This window comes from Mirounga leonina, unplaced genomic scaffold, assembly GCF_011800145.1.
Source record: "Mirounga leonina isolate KUSES-001 unplaced genomic scaffold, KU_Mleo_1.0 Mir_224, whole genome shotgun sequence".
Lineage (NCBI taxonomy): Eukaryota > Metazoa > Chordata > Mammalia > Carnivora > Phocidae > Mirounga > Mirounga leonina.
This window is the reverse complement of record NW_023270615.1, coordinates 10,185,932-10,208,332: the sequence shown is the minus strand read 5'-3', so window position 1 is coordinate 10,208,332 and position 22,401 is coordinate 10,185,932. Positions and strand designations below refer to the sequence as shown.

General features: G+C 46.1%; 1 protein-coding gene across 5 annotated transcripts in view; it reads left to right on the top strand.

Annotated features, from left to right (window-relative positions):
* Positions 1-873: 873 nt before the first annotated feature.
* PIP5K1B (phosphatidylinositol-4-phosphate 5-kinase type 1 beta) overlaps positions 874-22,401 on the top strand; it is a 305,430-nt gene continuing 283,902 nt past the window's right edge. For 2 of the 5 annotated variants that reach the window (XM_035029097.1, XM_035029096.1), the window contains exon 1: positions 877-1,045. The gene's annotated coding sequence lies outside the window, so the exon portion shown is untranslated. Of the gene's footprint in view, positions 1,046-22,401 lie in introns of all 5 variants that reach the window. The other 3 variants (XM_035029091.1, XM_035029094.1, XM_035029095.1) reach the window with 3 other exon arrangements.

The window sequence follows — 22,401 nt, the reverse complement described above, 5'->3', positions numbered from 1 at the left end:
TAGGTCTGACTTCCTGGGAACTCCTGCTGTCATCAGAAGGGGGCACGCCGTCGCCTCGGAATGCTAGCTGTCCCTTCCTAGTGGAGGGGGCACCTGTGCTTAAGTGCGGGCTTCGCGGCCAGCAGAGTCCAGTGGGCAGGCGACCAGGCGCTGCAGAGTTCAGTGGCCTGAGGAAGGGAGGATGATGTCCTATCCCAACCACGGCTCTCTTTAGCGGGCCTGCAAGACTTCAGAAGCACCGGGACGCCCTCGGCTAACCCTGGCGTCTAGGAGAAACCGGCCGAACCTCGGGGCCCGGCCCAGCCCGGCTCTCCGCGTCCCCATGCCCCGACTCCGGCGCCCGGTCCGACTGCGGCGGACGCTCCCGCCGCCGCCGCCGCCGCCGCCGCTGCAGCTGCAAACCGGTCTGGCTTCCCCGCAGGGCGACGGGGATGGAAGCAAGGGGGTGGAGAGAAAAGGGGAAGAGCCTGGGCGGCCGGCGGGCGGGGCCTGCAGCCTCCCCGAGCCGCGGCGGCCGGCGCGCAGACTGCTCTCTCTGCGCCTCGCTCCGACTCAGGCGCGCACGGCGCCGGGACCCGCGCCCGCGCCCGAGCCCGAGCCCCGGGGCGCCGCTGCTCCTCCGCCCCCGGCCCCCGCTCTCCCCCGAGCGCGCTGCGCGGAGGCCGCGCCGGGCAGCGGAGCGCGCCGGCTGCCGGGGCTTTTCGGCTGCCGCTCGCTGCTCCGTCTGGCCGGAGGACTGGCGGGGAAGGCAGGGGAAAGCGGGGACACACACCCTCGCCGCGGCGCGCGCGCACTGCACACTCGCCGCCGCGCGCCCCCGCCGAGGCGCGTCCCGGGCGAGTTCGGCCCCGCGGCTCCGGCCCGGCACCTGCCGGCTCCGCGCGCCGCGCCCCGCCCCCGCCCCGCCGACCCCCGGCGCCTCCCGCCCCTCGGCGGCCCCGAGCTCCCGGCGCCGGCCGGGGGGAAGCAACTACATCCAGATAACTTGCAGACTGTGGCGCAACTGGTCTCGACAGCAGAGGCGCCCGAATGCTGCCCGGGTGAGGTAAGTTTCCTGCGCGTCCCCGGCCCCTCCTCCCTAGACCCTCCTCCAGGGCTGGGGTTCGGGGGCTCCGCGTCCTGAGGAACCCTGGAGGTCTCTACGCTCGCACTTTGTCCGCCTTGTGCTGGGGGTAGGGTGGAGGGCTGCGTGTGGCCACCGAAGTGGGACCTTCGTTCCGCTGGGGCCACGGCGGCGCGCTCCCCGCGAGCACTCAGCCGCTCGCTCACCACCCCGATCCCCCCCCCCGTGGCCGCAGTGACCCTCGGGGACCTCTCTGGGTTCGCTGAAGCGGGAGCTCCCTCCCCTTTTCAGGGGCACCAGCTGAGTTTGGCAGCGGCAGGAGGGCTCTCCCACCACCCTCCGCGGGCGATAAACAGAGGCGAACTTGTCAGTCGCCCCCGGGATCTCAAGAGGGGCTTGCGAGTCGGTGTTCTGGTCATTTCTGGCGCCGACGCCGGGTTGCACAGATGCGGTACGGTTCCAGCCTAAATGCAGCGGCTGACTTGTGCGTTTCCCTCCGTTCTCTCCCCCAGCCCCGTCAACGTGACGCTCCGACAGCCGGGGCGGGGGGTGGGAGTGTGGGGGCCAGGAGAGGGAGAATGCCAGGGTTGATTCGTCAGGCCGGAGCCAAGAGTCGCCAAAACAGAAGACAACAAACGTCTGCTTATCTCTCATCTATGCAGATGAGCCTGTTGTATTTCTTATCCCCCCCTTGCCTCTGGTGCCCGGCGTGGTTGGGTAGAAACCTGTTCCAGAGAAGTTGTTTGGATAGGCTGATGAATTCTTTCATCGGATCTACTGAAATCAGGGCTCTTAACAAGAAAATGCTAGTTACTCTGATGCTTTCTGAAGGCAGAGTGTCGCAGACCCCAAGCGCCACCCCCCAATCTTGCAGGACCTTTTCAGCCTCCCAGGGGCCCTCGCTCTAAGGCCAGTGACCCTTGAGAGACTGGTTGGGCCTCACAGTGTGTTAGTCTCCTGCAAGGAAAAAAAAATCGGTCTCCCCATCTGCACTCCTGAGAATGGATTTCGGGAACCTCTCTTGCCCCTCTGGTGACAAGCATCCACTCAGACTTCTGTCTTCTGTGGAAAGGCTGAAGTGTTCTGCAGTTGTTGGAGAAAAGCCCGAGGGTTGGTTTCATTACTCCTCTAATGTGTGATGAAGTAAAATAGTGCTCATGGAAGCTTTAGTCAGAGCATTTCCAGCTGAGAGGAGGCCCTGGGAAAGAAATCTTTCTCAGCCAAGTCCATGCCAGTGGCACGTTGAGTAAGCATCATGCATGGTCTCTGTGCATTCCTGGTACAGGAATGGGAGCTGAGACTCGGAGCACCCAGGAGAAAGCTGTGAAATCTGAGACTCACGAATAATGACATCTTAGTTGAGAAAGAAAACTGTTCAGAACTGAATGATCAAACCACATTACATTTCTGTCCAAATTAAGGAGACTAGAGGGTCTCATACTAGAGTATCTCATAATAATACTTTGCACTTGAATCAGTGCCTTGTTATTTGTGAATGCTTTTCAGTGCTCTCAGTAAGTTCTGGCCATTTCCGAGGGAGGCAGGGCAAAGATTATTAACCACATACTCAGAGGAAGAACGTGAGGCTCACAGATGGAGGGACTTACCAAGGTCATAAGCGGCTGGACTTAGAGTCACAGGCACGTTCTCTGATATACTCCCACCCGACCCCCCCCCCATCACTGCCCAGTGCTGGTTCTGTACTTGCGAACGGTTTCACAACGACCAGACTGCTTCTGCATTTATTGTGGTCTGTGCTGTCTCACTGTGAATCACTGTTCACATTTGACAGATGAGGAAACCGAGGTTTAGACAGGGATGGGACTTTTCAGTGGTATCCTGTCTAAGCTAGTGAAGGTTACAAGACTAGAACCCAGAGCTCTTGATGCCCAGTCCGTGGCTTCGCAGATGATGCCATTGTCCCGCTTCTGACGGTGAGGAGGAGACGTGATGGATACTGCAATACCCTAGGGACTGTTACGCATGCCTGCTGGTGACCCGAGTTCTAGTTCCGGCACTCTATTTGGCTGTATGACCCCGGGGCCAAATCATATCACCTCTGAGCCTCAAGTGTCCCATATATGACACAAGAGATTCATAATGAAGTATCTTTTTCTAGTTTCAGCGTTCTGTTTAGCTAATAATTTATCGCACCTGTCATTTACTCCCCCTTCCCCTTGACCCTGTCCCATTTAGTGAAGGGAAAACATTTCCAGGGCACTTTAGCTTAGCATCTATATTGTTTAGTGTTACTATTTGACTTGGAAATATCCCGATGGGCTGCATGTCAAGATTCACTTGAATATCCCAGTCAACTCATACCTTTATTTTTAGACTTGGGAGTTTGTGTATAGTAAGTACTCAATCTATCGCCATGGAGTGAAGGGGGTGAATGAAATCACTCATAAGGAAAACACATGCTGTAAAAAACAAAGCATCGCATCATGTAAATTCCCAACATCTGCTGACCCGACAGGTAATTTACCTACGCGAGGTGTGCCTCTTGAAGCTGGTAGGTACTGGTATCTGTTACTGCTCTCCTTCCCAAACACCGCATATAAAGAAGAGCTTTTCTTTCTCCATGTAGACAATAGACTCATGTCATCTCTGCCATGCTCCTTTGCTTGCCTTCCCCTCCCTTAGTTGTTAGTATTGTGTAGCTGGCCGAAAGACACATTCCTAGAAATTGACTTGTGCCCTTTTATGAAAGAGTTAGTCTTGAGGTGGAGAAACCAACCACTTTTTTTTTTCCTTTGAGTAAATTTCAAGCAGCTGCTAATACTGGCTGGTGGTTTCAGAGAGGAAACCTAATTAACAAAACCGACCTAGTTTCTGTTCCCCTTGAAGGGTCCTCTTTCCGTCCCTCCTCCCCATATACGCAAAAGTTGTGTTTTTATTTTCAGAAGAAGGATGACAAAGAAGTAGAATGGTTCTTAAATATTATTAACAGATCCAGCCACTGGGATTGAGGTATGTCTTTGTGATAAAGAAATTATATGTTAAATAGTTCAGAGACTTGCGTGCTTTATGGATAAGACAGCTGAGGGAGAGGTGAATTGACTTGCTCAGGGTCACACAGAAGTTTAGCAGGAGGAGCAGGGCTAATGTGGAATTCTTAAGAAGGTTTATATTTAAGGTTTTGCTGGGAGTTCTATGGTGAAGGTACATTTTGAGTTTTAGAAATCATAGAGGTTAACAGAAAACTTCTGCTTACTAGTACTTATTAGTGAAGTGGCATAATTTTAAATGATTTAGTATTTATATTTCTAAATGTTCTCATCCAAGCAGATACCATTAAAGAGAAAATGTTTGTCTGTTTTCATCTACTCCCTATGATTCTCTTGACTGACTTACATCACCAGATTTAGAATTAATACTTTGTTCCAACCAGTGCTTGGAGAAAGGGAACTATTTGAATAGAAATACAAATGTATGGTAGTTTTCCAAGCTTCTCTTCCTGGTAAATAAAGCCAGAAGTCAAAGGTGGAACTGCCATACAGCTGGTAAAGTCAAAAACGTATACATTTCATTTGCATTTTCATTTTGCTTGTACTTCAGTTAAATGGTGAGTCAGAACATTTGATATCCTGGGGGAAAGAATACATTTTTTTTTTTTTTTTATGGCTAGAACCTTCAACAGCTACACTGTAAAATTCAAGTCCTGAATGTATTTGTTGCAGAAACGTGTTCTTTGTATCAAATCTATTAACTGGAGTTGGAGAGTCCTTTTCTTTAAGAAGCTGCCCAATTAGAACACACATTATGAAGCTCACCTGTTCATTTGTGGACTTTTATATGGCCATGCTAAATGCCAGGCGAGTCAGAGAGGGAGGAAACCTAACCTTCTGTTTTAATATTTTTCTTTAAGGGGCGCCTGGGTGGCTCAGTCGGTTAAGCATCTGCATTCTGCTCAAGTCAGGCTCAGGTCATGATCGCAGGGTGCTGGGATGGAGCCCCACATGGGGTTCCCTGCTCAGCGGGGAGCCTGCTTCTCCCTCTCCCTCTGAGCCTCCCCCCCCACTCGTGCTCTCTTGCATGCTCTCTCTCAAATAAATAAATAAGATCTTTGAAAAATGTATTTTTTCTTTAAAAATAAAACAACCTCTAAACTTAATCTGATGAAATTTTTGAAATACTAGGTAGCAAACAGTTGACTGCCATTGATGAAGTCTTTAATTCAGCCAGGTTCCTTTCGGTGTAAAAGATGAGGCCGGAGAAAACAGGCTGGATTTTGGGTATTGCCTTCTTAGTTGTATCTACTTCTGTCTAGTTGTACCAGAGATGGATAGAGGAGGTGGTGACAGAGGAAAATTCAGGAACCCTACTCCAATGGGGTTACTCCTAGGGAATGTGGATTTCAAATACGGATAATAATTGGAACATGGTTCCATGTTTGCTCAGCAGGCAGCTCCTGGGCATTATTTTTAAGTCAAAACCCGTACTTGAATGGGCAGCTCCCTGAAGGATGTGTTCCTCTTGTAGAAAGTCTTCTGTGTTGTTAATGGGACTGAATAAACAACAGGGGTGCAGCAGGTTTTGGGGAGTGAGTTCTTGACACTTGTTTTCTCTCAGGGTTTTAGAAAGTCACTTGTAATGTGGTGATGAACTGTAAGGCATTGAGTGGACAATATTGCTCCCACTAAAACTGGGCCTGTGTGTTTTTCAAGTGGAGGTTCTTCGGGCAAGGGTTGGACTTCAAGCACCGGGGGGCCTAGAGAGTATGATTACCTTGAATTGGAACTAAAGTTATGGGACGAAAGACAGGATGATAAAGAATTTATTTTGTGGGCGCCTGGGTGGCTCAGTTGGTTGAGCGACTGCCTTCGGCTCAGGTCATGATCCTGGAGTCCCGGGATCGAGTCCCACATCGGGCTCCCTGCTCAGCAGGGGGTCTGCTTCTCCCTCTGCCCTCTTCCCTCTCGTGCTCTCTGTCTCTCATTCTCTTTCTCTCAAATAAATAAATAAAATCTTAAAAAAAAAAAGAATTTATTTTGTAAGAAAAAAGGGATACTGAAGCCTCTGCATCCAGGAATGCCGAGCAAGGGGTTTGGGAGGCAGATATCGTTCTAGCTAGCCATAAAAATCTATTTCTTTGCTTGATAGACTGGCACAAGGAATCCAGTAGATTCACCGTGTTGGGTAGTGGCTTTTCAACCTTTATTTAGTATTTTTTTAAGATTCTTTTCATTTATTTGACAGAGACAGACACAGTGAGAGAGGGAGCACAAGCAGGGGGAGTGGGAGAGGGAGAAGCAGACTCCCCGCTGATCAGGGAGCCCGATGTGGGACTCGATCCCAGGACCCTGGGACCATGACCTGAGCCGAAGGCAGACGCTTAACGACTGAGCCACCCAGGCGCCCCGGTTTTCAACATTTAATACATACTTTCTTTCCTTTTTCAACCATGCCCACCATCATGATCTCTGGATCTTTGGGCATAACAATTTTTGATTAAGAAAGGAAACAAAACAACAGCAATGTAGTAGTAAGCATATCCTAGGTGTTTCGCTAACAGTTGTCAGTGGGAAAGGTTAAGCATCGTGTTTTGTTTATCTTTGTATTCTTGGAACTTAGCACTATGCCTGGCAAATGGTAGGGATTTAATAAATGTGTACTGAACAATTTATGCATTCAAACAAATACCACTCTTCAAAACTCAGGGACGTTTCATAATTATGCTAATGATTTTATTATTTTTCGGACCATTTTAGAAATGCCAGTAGTTTCAGTTGTTGGCTTGTGGTCCTTCATCTTTCATCATAAATAGGGTTCATTCACCAGACCTCCAGCCTTTTTTTAACCAGCATGCCTACAAATGATCTTTTTTTTTTAACCTCTTCCATAACAGAAATAATAATCTGAGTATAAAATGTGTTATTCCTTTTATTATTTATAAGCATCAGATAAACATATTTTTAAAGCACCCGGAGTGGCTTAGTGTTGTGAGTTTGGCTCAGGAACACAGACAGGAATGGACTTTAAGCTTCTCTAAGTTAATCAGTTTAAGTGTCGCCTCCTCTGGGGACCGTGGCCTTCTCTCACCATCTAACCTAAAGAGACTCTTCTTCGTATGTTTTCTTTACTTACCACAGTGGATACTTACACATGTTTCTTTACGATACACACTGGATGCTTATACTTACGGGTCCTCCCAGGACCTTGTTTTCCTTTCACCTCTGCCCCAACTCACATCTAACTCTAGAAACTCCTTGAGGGCAGAAGCCATGGTTCTTTCACACTGTTGTTCAAGTGTTTAGTACAGAGTAGGTGCCCAGTGAATATCTGAATGAATGAATGAGTCCCCTGCATCCTGTCGAGATGAACTGGGCCACCACTGAGGTCACTCAAGCTGAAAGGTTCAGCTGTGAAGAAAGTTCTTCAAGGTTAGCGGTGGTACCTCTGTGAGAATGACACCCAAGTCCTGCAGGAGGAGGAAACCGTGCTTGCTTAGGTGGAGAGATTCTGGCATGAGGATGGGACAGGGTCTCTATTTAAAGAGCTACTTCGGGCGCCTGGGTGGCTCAGTTGGTTAAACGACTGCCTTTGGCTCAGGTCATGATCCTGGAGTCCCGGGATCGAGTCCCGCATCGGGCTCCCTGCTCGGCGGGGAGTCTGCTTCTCCCTCTGACCCTCCTCCCTCTCATGCTCTCTGTCTCTCATTCTCTCTCTCAAATAAATAAATAAAATCTTTAAAAAAAAAAATAAAAAAAATAAAGAGCTACTTCTTTCCGTTTACTCAGAAGTGAATGGTAGCGAGCTGATAAGTAGAACTTATCAAGCATGAAACAGAACATTCCCGAACTGTTAAAACAGGGCCTGGAAGTTCCTAAGGCGTAAACATTTGTCGTTCATAATTAAGACAGCTTGTGAAAATCTACAAGGCAAATCGTAGGACGCTTCAGGTAAAAGCTTCTCCGTTTCGGCTGATTTTTCTTTAAATGTAGGACCCATCAGTAGCCCGACCCCAGGGAGGAAGCCAGGGCGGTGGTTCTCAGGTGTGACCCCAGAACAGCAGCATCCCCTGAGCACTTGTTAAAATTCTCGTCGTGTACCCCAGGCCCGCTGAATCAGAGACTTTGGGGAAGGGGGGCACAGTAATCGGAGTGTGAGTTGGCCTCTGGAGGGTGCTGCTGTCTCCCCAGCATTAGCAGAAGTCTTGAATCCGTTGCTCAAGGTATAAGCCTCCGGAAGCACTCAGTGTTTCCAGGTGAATCCCAGGGTGTGTGGAGAGGGGGCCATCTGCCTGCTTCTACAGAAATTCTAGGGAAGAAATAAAACCGGGCCTGGCTTTTCTCAGAGCCGCATGGATCACAAGAGAACAAACTTGTATGACTGGATTGGGTATCTAGGACTTTAGATGGTCCGCACAAGCTCTTGATAGTTGTGGTCCTGCTAAGCGATGGGTCCTCCCAGGCCTGAGAGAGACACCAGGGTATGTGGGTGATGAGGGGTAAGACATGCTCTCTGCATCATTTATGTTTGGATGTTGCTCCAACAGGACACCAGGTAAGGGAATGATTTTATGAGCTGATGGTTGTCTAGGAAGAGGAGACAGTGGTGTTCTGACAGTTTTCAGAATATTTCAAGTCAGTTCAACATGCCGGATACTGATGGAGTGCTTGGCCAGGACGGTACCGGGTGCTATGGGGTATGCAAAGAGGTCTAAACATGGTCTGGCTCAACTTGGCCAAGAACTTAGTGTATTCCAGGCACTTTTGAAGTGTTGTTTCTTTAATCTTCATGCTCCTGAAGGTGACGCTGGAGGAAATGGAAACCTAGTCAGATTATAAAATGCTTATGAGCACAGGGCCTGTAAGGGGCGGTGCTGAGGTTCTAGTCATGGTTTTTCCGATTTTAAAGCCGCATTCTTTTCTCTGCTTCATGCTGTTGCACGTCTTCCAAAAATGTAGTTTTGGAAGAAGAGATTTAAAAAGGAAGACCTTAAGTCCGTCTAAAATTTGGTTCTCCAGCCTGGGCCTCTCTATGAGCTCTAGATTACATCACTGAAATTGTACTTATGTACTTGGGTGTCTCAGAGGCATCTCAGATTTTACATGGCTAAGACCAGAAGACTGGTTTTTTTCTCTCCATACCTGGTCCTCTTGCAGGGTTCCCTAGCTCTGCGGTGGGCACCAAGCCACACGAGACAGAAACTCGGGAGCCACGCTTAACCCCGTGGCATCTCAGCCATCCCGCGTTTCTGTTGCTTTTGCTTCCTGAACGTCTCCCCCTCGCCCACCCCCCAAATCCATCCACTTCTCATTGTTCCTGCTGATTGCATCCTAATCCAGCTTCTCAACCCTCTGCTGGATCCTAGCCACAGCCTGCCCGGGCTCCTGAGTCCTGTCTGGCCCTCCCCTCATCCATGAGCTGGACCGCAGCCAGGCGCAGTTGAGGTGGCCGCAGAGGACCCTAGACTCTGCTGGCTGGATCCTTCCTGACCGTATGCTTCTGAGCCCTCTTGGAAGCAGACGTACCCCGGCCTCTGTGGCTTCTCCAGGCTGGTGGCCTTGCAAACTCCTGCATGGTCTCCGAGGACTTGCTCCTGCAAACCAGTCTTTGCACATGGCTTTTCAGTCGCTCAGTCACATTTGAGCTGGAAGTAAAAGGGAATCAGCCTGCCTTGGTTCAGGCGGCAGGAACAAAGTGCCATGGACGGGAGGGCTTGTAAGCAGCTGCAGTTCAGTTCTGACAGCCGTGGGGGCTGCTGAGGCCAGGGTGCCAATACTGTCATGTTCTCGTGGGCGCCCTTGGCTGGCTGCACAGTGCTGACTTCTCGTTGTGTCCTCACATGGTGGGAGGAGGATGAGGGGCCCTCCGGGGGGGGGGTGTCTCTTGTTTCCTAAGGGCACTAATCCCATTCCTAAGGGTCCGGCTCTCAATACCTAATCCCCTCCCAAAGGCCCCACCTCTTAATACAATCTTATGGGGGTGAGGATTTCCACATACAAATTTTGGGGAACTCAGCCATTCAAGACATCTGAGAGCTTTTATGGCCATGTCATTGCCCTTTAAGAAATGCATTCTGGGGACACCCGGGTGGCTCAGTCGGTGAAGCGTCATGATCCCAGGCTCCTGGGATGGAGCCCCACGTTGGGCTCCCTGCTCAGCGGGGAGCATGCTTCTCCCTCTACCTTCTGCTCCCCCTCCTTGTGCTCTCTCTCTCTCTGAAAAATAAATAAAATCTTAAAAAAAGAAGAAAGAAAAGAAATGCATTCTGTGTTGAAAGCCAATATACAGAGACCTATAAATAAATGTATTTTAAAAATTTTCATGAAAGAATACTTTAACTGTACTATATGAGATGCATTTTGGTATTTTCAGATATGTTCCTTCCTGCTTAACAACCTCTAGCAAACACCGGTCATGATCCACCAAATTGATTTTACTCCCCGATGGTGGGCCGAGACCTGGGATTTGGAAAGCACAGATCTTCTCCATCCTCCCCTCCCGTGCTGCCTGTGCAGGGGCTCAGACCAGAGGCCTGCGTTGATTGAGGAGCTGACCCTGCCTCCACGGCCAGTGCTCTTTCCTCTCGTCTGGGCGAATGGAGGGCCCTCTGCAGCGTTTTCATTTCTGTCAAGTAATCATGGTAAAACTTGCAGGGTAGGCGTCTGATTCAACTGGGAGATGGGGGAAGACTGACTTAGGAGGCTGCCCTGTCTGTTCCACAGGATAAACTACAGTGGTGAAACACAGCCTTTAAACTGGGGTATGTCTATATTTTTTCATATATAATGCTCATCCTAAAGTTCATACGCATTTAATTTAGCAAGAACCTAAATACTATAAGAAAAAACAAACTCTATTGAAAAATATGTTAAGGGGCACCTGGGTGGCTCAGGTGGTTAGGTGTCTGCCTTCGACTCAGGTCGTGATCCCGAGGTCCTGGGATCGAGCCCCGCGTCGGACTCCCTGCTCAGCGGGGAGCCTGCTTCTCCCTCTGCCTCTGCCCCTCCCCCACTGCTCATGTTCTCTCTCTCAAATAAATAAATAAAATCTTAAAAAAATATATGTTAAGAACAATTTAACTTTTTTTTTTCTGCCTGAAATTCCCTGAGACATGGAGACTGCCCATTTGAATCTGCTGTTCAGGCATAAAATGTAAGGAGCCTTAAACTAGGGGCCTCTTGGCTACTCGGACTTTTGGGCAGGCTGTTGAACTGCTGGAGTAAGTTTCCTGATTGCCAAGGGTTTGCTTGCTCCTTTAAGCGTCATAGTTTATTAAAGCTGATATTTGCACAGAAAATTTCCCCAGAGTTGTCACAACCTTCCCTAATTCTTGGAAAGATTACGTAGAACAGAGTATGTCTTTTATGCTTTCATAAAGTGATGGCTTTTGGATCTAGTCAGGGATGCAAAGCTCTTTGCCTCTGTACCAGCTGGCCCCACTTTACTGTCTTTGAAAATCAAATCTGCCTTTTTTTGATTTTTTTTTTTTCTTTTGGCCAGATTTCTGTGACTTTCAGCAGTGATAGCCCCTTCATTTATTGTTTGCTACTGAGAAGCTGTTGTGATCTTAGGAACCAAATAACACCCATATTGTCTGAATTGTGTTTCCCAAATAAATTCATATTCATTGAAATTGATATATTTTTTAAAAAAGAAAAAGTTTTTGAGGGAGGACCTCAAGAGTTCTATTTGTACAGCAAACTGGCTTTAGTTGTTTCTCATTCACTCAGTTTATTGGCCAATAAAGAATATGTTTTTCTTATGTCGTGTTTCAGGGCTGTTCAGATACATAAATTGCTACCTTTTGGCTGAGATATTCATGGTTTCTTTTTTCTCTTTATAAAGTATGTGTTTGCTGCATTACGGCATAAAGCACACTTCCATAGACTTTTTCATTTAACTTAAACAGTTGTAATTTATGGGTGTGTTGATGACCATTTCACTTTTAAAGTTTGGTGCCTTTAGAGGTGGTAGATTACCAAAGGTAATTCTCTTCCCATGGGAGAAATGGCATAGAAAATTCCCCCAAATTTCCTGATGTCCATCTTCCACTGGAAAATGAACTTTAGTTCTTGCAATAAAACAAGTAAGGTGAATATGAGAAATTTAACTTTTTTTTTTTTGAAAATGTAACTTCTTTAAGGAGTGATGTGAACCACACTGTTCTTGGGCTTGTGATGCATTACACCGAAACAAAAAACCAAACGTTGTTGCTTTAGCAAGCTGTTTTTAAATGATGCCCTTTGATTGTTTTTTTCCCCAGGACACATAGTTCAGACAGAGTAAAGATTTGTGGGAATGGAGTAAGTGGGAAGTCTCTCATGCTATGGGTTAAGAGAGAAACATGACTTTTGTTTAGGTTTGTAGAAAACAATGGGAATTCAGCTTTTAAGGTTTGTGTACAGTTGGGCTCCATTATTTAGTTTTGCAGTTTCTCAGAAACTCCCCTCCAAAGTGGCAGTTTATAAACAAAAACATGATGCATCATTTCATTTGGTGCAAGCTTTATGTAAGAAAGAGTCACTTTCCATGTAAATGAGAAGACTTCTGGAAGCATTTTAGAGCTGAGTGGTAAGTGTCCACCATGTGCACGTCACAGCTTCTGAGACGATGATTAACAGTCCCTGTGGTTACATTTTTACTGGTTTCTTCTTTGTCTGCCTCCTGCACTGGAAAGTGGTTTCCCCAAGGGGAGGGACAGGGTTCTGGTCACTGATGTAGTCCCCACGCCTACGAAGGTGGCCAGTGCAAAGTGTCTTCTCCATTAACATTGGTTGGATGGACGAGTAAATGATTTCCTTAAGCCAGAACAGTCTTTTTTCAACTTCCCAGCTAACCTTCCTTTTTATAATGCCAGCAGTCTAGCCTCTAGCCTTACCATTGCTCCGTGTTCTTTTTCCAGCCAGCAGCTTTGTTCAAGGCCAGATTTTCCTCTCTCTCTCTCTCTCTCTTTTTTTTTTTTTTTTTGCTTCCCTCACTTCTTGGCCGGTAGCTTTCAGAACAGTTGAGGAACTCATGCCTCACTCAGTCTCGGCCACTCATCCGCTCTTGTGATCCCAACTCTTACCTCTGTGAAGAGTACCGCTAGGATTCTGACATTTTTATAGATTATATGGTAGATTATAGATTATATTATAGGTTGGCATTGCAGATTATATTAGCTATCCCTGTAGCTGGCACCTTTTAAAAAAACTGAAAATATGTCCCTTCCCACATTCTAAATTTGCATCAAAGTTACCCTCATTCTTTTTGCTGACTTTCAAAATTTTAGCAGACTTTATTTTGCTCATCCCCGTTTCTCTGCTGCTTCCAAGTCCTGAGGACTTAGAGAGAAACATGTTCTTCTCTATTCTCACTTACATTTCCTCTATGAACACCTCTTACCTGGACTATTGTAACAGCTTCCCAAATGGCTTCTATACCCCCCTTCCTTTAATTATTCATAATACCTGCTATCAGAGGTTATAATTTTGGCATCATCAGACCCCCAGATGCTTAGATGCTCTACTGTGCCTGAGATCTCAGTGCTTTGGTTTGGTCCACAAAACCATCCCTAGTCTGGCCCTCATGGACCATTCATTGTCATTGTTGTCACTGTCGTCCTTCTAAGAGTATGATGTGACCACACGTGCCGTTTCTTAAATGCTTACTGGGTACCAGGCACAGTACAGAAGAAGACATGAAGTCATGAAGGTTTTCAGTGCTTTTTGGAACCATGTAATCACATGATGGGTAGGGTGGGTGTGGGTGGAAGGAGATAGGGCTGCAGGGGGCTCTTGGGGCCAGACCGGGGACATCTTGTTCAAAGTGCTAAGGAGCGTTCACTTTTCTTCTATAAGCAGTGAGGCAACAGCTAGACGATTTTCATGGACAAGTATTGAGCTCATGTTTTATGTTACATCAGCAACTTGGGCTATAGTTTGGGAGATGAGTGAGGCGAAGGGACTGGAGACAGGGGCAGGGAGAAGGGGGTTAGTTACAGGAGAGATGAGGACCTGATTAAGGTATGGGGATGGGGAAGAGGAAGCAGATTGGAAATTTAGAAAGGAGAATTTATAGGACTGGAGCACCACTTGTGTGTGAATTTTGAGGGAACAGGAGTAGCCCAAGATAGTTCTCCGGCTTTTGGCTTGAGTGGCTGCAGAGATGGGGTCGTGATGGTCAACAGAGTACTGAGAAGAGGCCGCACGGACGTGGTGGTGGTGGCAGGAAGGCTGTGATCATGAGCCCAATATTGAACATGCGTTGGAGATATCTGTGGCTGTCGAGGTGGAGAGTGGCTGTAAGGGGAGAGGTCTATGATGGAAACACTGGCCATGATGGTCCTAGGCTGTGAGCAACGATTCAGGTCAGGGGAGTGGATGAGATTGAGTAGAACACCCAGGGCTAGAAGGCAGCTATAGGAGTGTGGCTGTAAGGAGAGAGCCCCAGGATGGAGAGAGCGTTCAGATGTCTCCCCAGTGTCTAAAGCCATGGGATGAAATGAGACTTTGCTGGAAGGGATTATAGACAAAGAAGAGAAAATGTCTGAGAACCAGCATGATTCCCTGATCTTCGTTTGCAGTTTTTTTTCTCCATACCTTGGCTTACCACATTTGTTCTTACTGAATCTTATGTTTTCTTCTCCATTTAAGGAAATGGCCTCAGATTTTCATGACGCCACCTACGTCCCAGTGTTTGGGAAAGCTGCTCTGACCCCCTCTGATTCCCACCCTCTGTCGCTCTGAAGTGACATTCCCTTTGGCTTTCTTGCTCTTCTGACTCCTCTGGAGCTTTCCCTACAGGCTGACTTTTCATTTGTTCTCAGCTTATCTTTCCAAGCGGACTTGGAGTCCTGACAACAGGGACCACGTCTTCTCTCGCTTTGTGTTTCCCACCCAGCCTGACGGCTCCAGGGTCTTCTACATGTTATTGGCCTTGATTCTCCTTCAGAAGAATGAAGTAGAAAGGCGAATAACTCAAAGTTCTCTAAAGATTTATATCAATTCATGCACCCTGAGCTAACCTGAAGGTGCTTGCTTACAGTGCATTTGTAGCTGGAATGTTCTATTTCTCCCTGGGGGAAAAAATGCTTTAATTTATAAAAAGGTCCACAAAACCAGTGCAGAATTCTTGTAATTTGTTATTCTCACTATTTGGAGCTATGAGCAGAAGGGAAGCTATCTTTTGGCCTCTCCCCTGCACCTAGTATTACTTAGGGCAAGCAGAGTTTATCTCCTGGTTTCCTTGGGTCATTCTTCCTGTGTTTTTAGATAACATTTGCATACATTTGCACAGGTTGAATCTGGACGCAGCAAGAGCTCTGGTCTGAGAAGCAGGGTTTCTGGCTCATCTTGCCCTTCTCCTGACATTTTGATGACCTCTGGTCAAGTGGCTTGACCTCTTTTGTGGCATTCTTCCCTCCACCCCCCCATCTGTTGAATGAGAATCGATACACTGGCTCCTGGCTAATTCAAAGGCATGTTGTGAGGCCAAATGAAATGAAGGCCTTTAAGGTTCTTAGAACAAAAGCCTCATGCACATTATTTTGTAAGAGTTACAGGTCATGCTCCGGACAGCCACATTTATAGCCTGTGGGTAAGTAGATCTGAAGCAAAGGGTGCAGCATCTGGTGTGCCCAGCTGCCCATAAAAGAAGAACTCTCCTTCCTTATTCCCAGGGGCCAAGGGTGAAAAGTGGGATGCTTGGCCAAAGTCTGATCAGAATTCCAGAATTCAAACACATCCTCAGTGTGGGTGAGGAGAGCAACATAGCTTTATTTTTAAAAAGAGATGAGTCTTGGATATGGAGGCTTGTTGAAGAAAGCAAAACTCATGTTGACCTGTTAAAAAAAAAATGGAATGCTGATAGACAACAGATAATTCATATGACAGATTCCAAACTAGGATAGATGCTCAGGGTATGAAGCGAGTTCATTGCTTGCTTGGTTTAGATTGTATGGTGTATGGCCGTCATTATCCTATCTTACAGAGCACCTAACGCCATGCCTCACGTACAAAAATGGTCAATGTTTCAGTTAGTGCCTATTTAGGTGGAATAGGAGAAGATCCTAGAAGTCATCGAGAAGGTACTTTTAAGATCTACGGAATCTTTAAGGTTGTTTGAGGCTAATGGGACATTCCTTAGATGAGAAATTAAATGAAAACTGAATGATAGCAAAATGTACAGTCTGATGACCTGTATCAAATGGCAGAGGGGTTTGGCTGGAGTTCCTGATGTGAGTGATACCAGATCCAAAATGAAGGGAACTCACGAAGTTGAACATTGTTGGAATAGGGTCTATGACAGTGGATCTATAGTCATGACTTCGGGTCAGAGACCAAAAATGTATTTCCTTGCTTCGCCTGGCAGTTGGCATAGTGGCATAATCATAATCATACAGGTGCACTTTCTTGGTTTTCGGTGCTTAGAGTCAGACTGTGGCCTAAGCATGGTGGACTTGGTTATGCATGCAGGCTAGATGGCAAATAGTAACAACCTCAACAGAGTAAGAGCATAATTGACAGAAGTTGGGATGACGTCAAAGCAGGGAGAGGAGAGAATAAATGTGCTAATGTCCTCATCTCTTAAAATGGTGGAGTAAGATAAGATTGTTAAAAGTTGTGGAATTCGAGAGTTGTGCCATCTTGCTTTCCCACCAGTGGTGTGTGAGAGTTCCAGTTGCTTCATATCTTCATCAACGCTTAGTATGCTCCGTCTTTAGCATTTTTGATATTCTAATTGGTGTATAGTGGGGGCTCATTGTGCTTTTGAATCGTATTTCCCTCATGGCTAATGATGTTGAGCACCTACTTATGTGTTTATTTGCCATCCTTATACATTCTTTGGGAAGGTGCTGAACTCATGTATTAATTTTAGTAACTTTTTTGCGACATGCCTAGATTTTTTTTAGTTAGACAATCATGTCTGTGAATAAAGGCAGTTTTGCTTCAATCAAGAAAAAATTGGTGGAAATACAAATGAGGACTTGAGTACTTAGAATTAGGAAGGTAATGGGGGCGCCTGGGTGGCTCAGTCGGTTAAGCGTCTGCCTTCGGCTCGGGTCATGATCCCAGGGTCCTGGCATCAAGCCCCACATTGGACTCCTTGCTCTGCAGGGAGCCTACTTCTCCCTCTCCTCCTCGCTTGTACTCTCTCACTGTCTCTTCTCTCTTTCTCAAATAAATAAATAAAATCTAAAAAAAAAAATTAGGAAGGTAATGAACAGAAGAAATAAAATATTATGAGGAAAATCCTTGCAGTGAGCCAAGAATAAGAAATTTAAGCATGTTACCAAGTTACGGAGATGACCACTAAGAAACCAAAACAGAAAATTTTGAGAACGGTCGTCTTGGAAGAATAACAGCAGGAACAGGAAAAATCAAGAAGGGTTCATTCTCATGAAGTTTTCTCTATCATTTGATACGTTACCTTGCACATGCATGCCTTTGATAAATCACTGGTATGTTAGGAATTAGAACATAGAGATATAAAGCAACATGAAGCAACTAAAATGGGTAGAGTGTAAGAACTGAATATCATAAAATAAGAAATGCTAGGGGAATAGTCATTGATTAGAAAGTCGTAGAAGAGAAGGAAGTTAGAAGAAGTGCCCTCAAATGACAAAGCTGATGAATACCTAGCATTTGCTTGGGTGCTTCCTACATTCCAGGTACTTTCTAACCAATAAAATCGTGTTAACTGGTTTAATATTCATAGCAACCCATGAGGTAGGTACAGTTATCATCATTTTACAAATGAGGAAACTGGGGCGCCGGGGTGGCTCAGTCAGTTAAGCCTTTGCCTTCAGCCCAGGTCATGATCTCAGGGTCCTGGGATCGAGCCCTGCAAGCCCCATGCCGGGCTCCCTGCTCAGTGGGGAGTCTGCTTCTCTCTCTCCCTCTGCCCCTCCCCCCTCCTCGTGTGCACACAGACTCCTCTCTCACTCTCAAATAAATAGATAAAATCTTAAAAATAAAAAAAGAATTTAAAAAAAAAGTAAATGAGGAAACCATGAAGCGGAGATTTTTTTTTTCCTTTTTTTTTTATTCTTATGTTAATCCCCATACATTACATCATTAGTTTTAGATGAAGTGTTCCGTGATTCATTGTTTGTGCATAACACCCAGTGCTCCATGCAGAATGTGCCCTCCTCAATACCCACCACCAGGCTAACCCATCCTCCCACCCCCCTCCCCTCTAGAACCCTCAGTTTGTTTTTCAGAGTCCATCGTCTCTCATGGTTCGTCTACCCCTCCGACTTCCCCCGCTTCATTCTTCCCCTCCCGCTACCTTCTTCTTCTTCTTCTTCTTCTTTTTTTTTCTTAACATATATTGCATTATTTGTTTCAGAGGTACAGATCTGAGAGTCAACAGTCTTGCACAATTCACAGCGCTTACTAGAGCACATACCCTCCCCAGTGTCTGTCACCCAGTCACCCCATCCCTCCCCCCCCACCCCCCACTCCAGCAACCCTCAGTTTGTTTCCTGTGATTAAGAATTCCTCGTATCAGTGAGATCATATGATACATGTCTTTCTCAGTTTGACTTATTTCGCTCAACATAATACCCTCCAGTTCCATCCACGTCGTTGTAAATGGCAAGATCTCATTCCTTTTGATGGCTGCATAATATTCCGTTGTATATATATACCATGTCTTCTTTTTTTTTTTTTTTTAAAGATTTTATTTATTTATTTGAGAGAGAGGATGAGAGGAGAGAGAGAGCACATGAGAGGGGGGAGGGTCAGAGGGAGAAGCAGGCTCCCCGCCGAGCAGGGAGCCTGATGCGGGACTCTATCCCGGGACTCCAGGATCATGACCTGAGCCGAAGGCAGTCGCTTAACCAACTGAGCCACCCAGGCGCCCAATATACCATGTCTTCTTTATCCATTCATCTGTCGATGGACATCTTGGCTCTTTCCACAGTTTGGCTATTGTGGACATTGCTGCTATAAACATCGGGGTGCACGTACCCTTTCGGATCCCTACTTTTGTATCTTTGGGGTAAATACCCAGTAGTGCAATTGCTGGATCATAGGGTAGCTCTATTTTCAACTGTTTGAGGAACCTCCATACTGTTTTCCAGAGTGGCTGCACCAGCTTGCATTCCCACCAACAGTGTAGGAGGGTTCCCCTTTCTGAAGCGGAGATTTTAAGCACAGTATTCGAAGCCACAGCTGGATTTCAGAGCCAGGTGGTCCAGCTCCAGAAACATCTCTCTTGGCCACTGTTCCTTGTTATGTCTCACAGAGGGCGATGGGTGTGACACCCCACAGTGCATCTAGTGTGCGATCCTTGATCCTCAAATGACTTGTTCTCTGAAGCTGTCTTCTAAAGTGGTCCCTAACTTTAGTTCATTTGTAATTCACCAGATATTTCAGGGCCTGTTAACACAGTTCTAGGTATTAGGATTATTCCTTTTGAGTGAGGGAGGCCTGGGTATAATTTATAATTTACATATGGTGTCTAATTTAATATATAACTTAAATATGCACATGAGTGTATTTTGTATACAGGTGGTATGAGATATTTGCACATGTAATTTAATACAAGATGCTGTGGGGAAAAAAAAGCAGGAGAAGGAGAGGAGTGATGGGAGCAGTGGTCGGGGGGTGGGGGGCGGTTCTTCTCCAAGGGAGGAGAATATGTAGGAGAACTGCCTTAGCTGGGGCTGCTGTAACAAGGAGACCACCGGCTGGGTGGCTTAAGCAACAAACATTTCTTTCTTAGAGTTGTGGAGCTGGAAGTCTGAGATGCGGTGCTGGCAGGTGCAGCGTCTGCTGAGAGCCCACTTTCTAATTCGTAGGTGGCAATCTTCTTACCGTATCCTCATGTGGCAGAGAGAGGGGAAGCAACTCCCCCCCCCCCCCCGCCACTGTCTCTTCTTAGAAGGGCATGGGATCCCATTCACCAGGGCTCCACCCTCATGGCTTTATTTCCTTGCAAAGGTCCTGCCTCCTAATACCATCAGACTGGTTAGAATTTCAACATAGGAATTGGGGGGGAAAGCGCACAAACACTCAGTCCAGAGCAAGCATAGTTCTGCATGATATGGACGAGCACACTATACAGATTTGGGGAAAAGCATTCCAGGCAGAAGGAATAGAAAATGCAAAGCCCCGAGGCAGAGCTCCTTGTTTGAGGTGCTATGTGGACCTCAAACCAGTATGGCCAGAGCTGGGGGAGTGGAGGGGAGAACTTGGGGCCATGGCAGGTAGCATCTCCTAAACCTGGTGGTGACTTTGGGTTTTATTTTTGGTGTGATGGGAAGCCCTTAGAGGGTTGAGAAAAGGAAAAGGACATCAATGAGATCGTTCTGCACTGTATCTCATGAAGAGGCGGTATGTTTCCAAACCGATGGCGTTTTACTGGTCAGTGAAAGTTGGGATGAATGAGTGAAACTGCTGGAGAAGTCTGGTCCTCTGTGGACAAGGGAAAATTTCTGTCTGCACCATACTACCATATGCCTTCCTTAAAGGTGATTTACTGGAGGCACCTGGGTGGCTCAGTTGGTTAAGCATCCGACTCTTGTCCGGCTCAGGTCATGGTCTCAGGGTTGTGGGATCCAGCCCTGTGTAGGGCTCTGCACTCAGCGTGGAATCCACTTGAGATTCTCTCTCTGCCCTTCCCCTGGCTCGTGCGTACATGCACGTGTGCACTCTTTCTCTCTCTCAAATAAATATGTCTTTTTTTAAAAAACAGTAATTTATTGGCTGAGACAAAATAGAGTGTGGCTACATAGAGATGCTAATTCATTGTACCATTACCGATTGATTTCTATGTTGAATAAAATACATGTGTTTAAAAACCATTAAAAATTTGTGTTTCTTGGCTATAAAGGAATAATTGCAAGGATATATCCGGGGACTGTTGTGTGGGATGCATAAGGAGAGGTAAGAAATTTTGAAGGAAAGGTTTAACTTGACTTTAAAATATTTGGATAAATGGAGGGATGCCTGGGTGGCTCAGTGGGTTAAGTGTCTGCCTTCGGCTCAGATCATGATCCCAGGATCCTGGGATCGAATCCCACATTGAGCAGGGAGCCTCCTTCTCCCTCTGCCTGCTCCGCCTGCTTGTGCTCTCTCTTTTTCTTTCTGTCTTTCTCTCTGACAAATAAAATCTTTAAAAATAAATTTAAAAAATATTTGGATAAATGGAAATACTAGATATCCAAATACATTCATTTTTTTCAATGAAACAAGAAAAGAATTTAGCAACCATTCTTTCTTTTGCATCCTCACCATTACTTATTATCTCATTTTTATTATAACCATTCCGGTGGGTGTGAGGGGTAATCTCATTGATCTGTGGTTTTGATTTGCATTTCCCTGATCCCTTAGTGATGTTGCACATCTTTTTATATGCTTAACAGCCACTTATATATCTTCTTTAGGGAAATGTCTTTTCAGATCCTTTGCCCATTTTTAATTGGGTTGTCTGTTTATTAAGTTTTAATTGTTCTTTAGATAGTCTAGGTATAAGTCCTTTATCAGATACATGATTTGCAAAAATATTCTTTGTCTTTGTGTTGTCTTTTTTGCTTTTTCATGATGTCCTATGAAGCATACACGTTTTTAATTGCAGTGAAGTCTCATTTTTTCTTTGGTTGCTTGTGCTTTTGGTGTCCTACCTGAGAAATCTTTGTCAACTACAAGGTCACAAAGATTTATGTCTGTATTTTCTTCTAATTGTTTTATGGTTTTAGCTCTTAGATTGTGCTCTTTGGTCCATTTCAAATTAATTTTTGTACATGGTATAGAGTAGGGGGTCCAGCTTTGTTCTTTTGCATGTAGATATCCATTTGTCCCATTAATGTTTGTTGAAAAGACCATTCTTTCCCCATTTAGTCGTCTTGGCACCCTTGTCCAAAATTGATGTACCATAAATACAAGGGTTTATTTCTGGACTCTCATTTCTGTTCCATTGATCTATATGTCACTTCTTTTTTTTTCTTTTATTTAAAGATTTTTATTTATTTATTTGTGAGAGAGAGAATGAGAGACAGAGAGCACGAGAGGGAGGAGGGTCAGAGGGAGAAGCAGACTCCCCGCCGAGCAGGGAGCCCGATGCGGGACTCGATCCCGGGACTCCAGGATCATGACCTGAGCCGAAGGCAGTCACTTAACTGAGCCACCCAGGTGCCCCTATATGTCACTTCTTAATGCCAGTACCAACTGTATTGCTTACTGTAACTTTGTCATAAATTTTAAATTGGAAAATGTGAGTCTCCCAACTTTGTTCTTCTTTTCCAAGATTATTTTGGTTCTTCTGAGTCCCTTGAATTTCCATATGAATTTTAAAAGCCTGTTGTCAGTTTCTGCAAAGAAGCCACCAGCAGTTTTGATGGGGACTGCACTGAATTTGAAGATCAATTTTGGGAAGCATCGCCATATTCACAATATTAA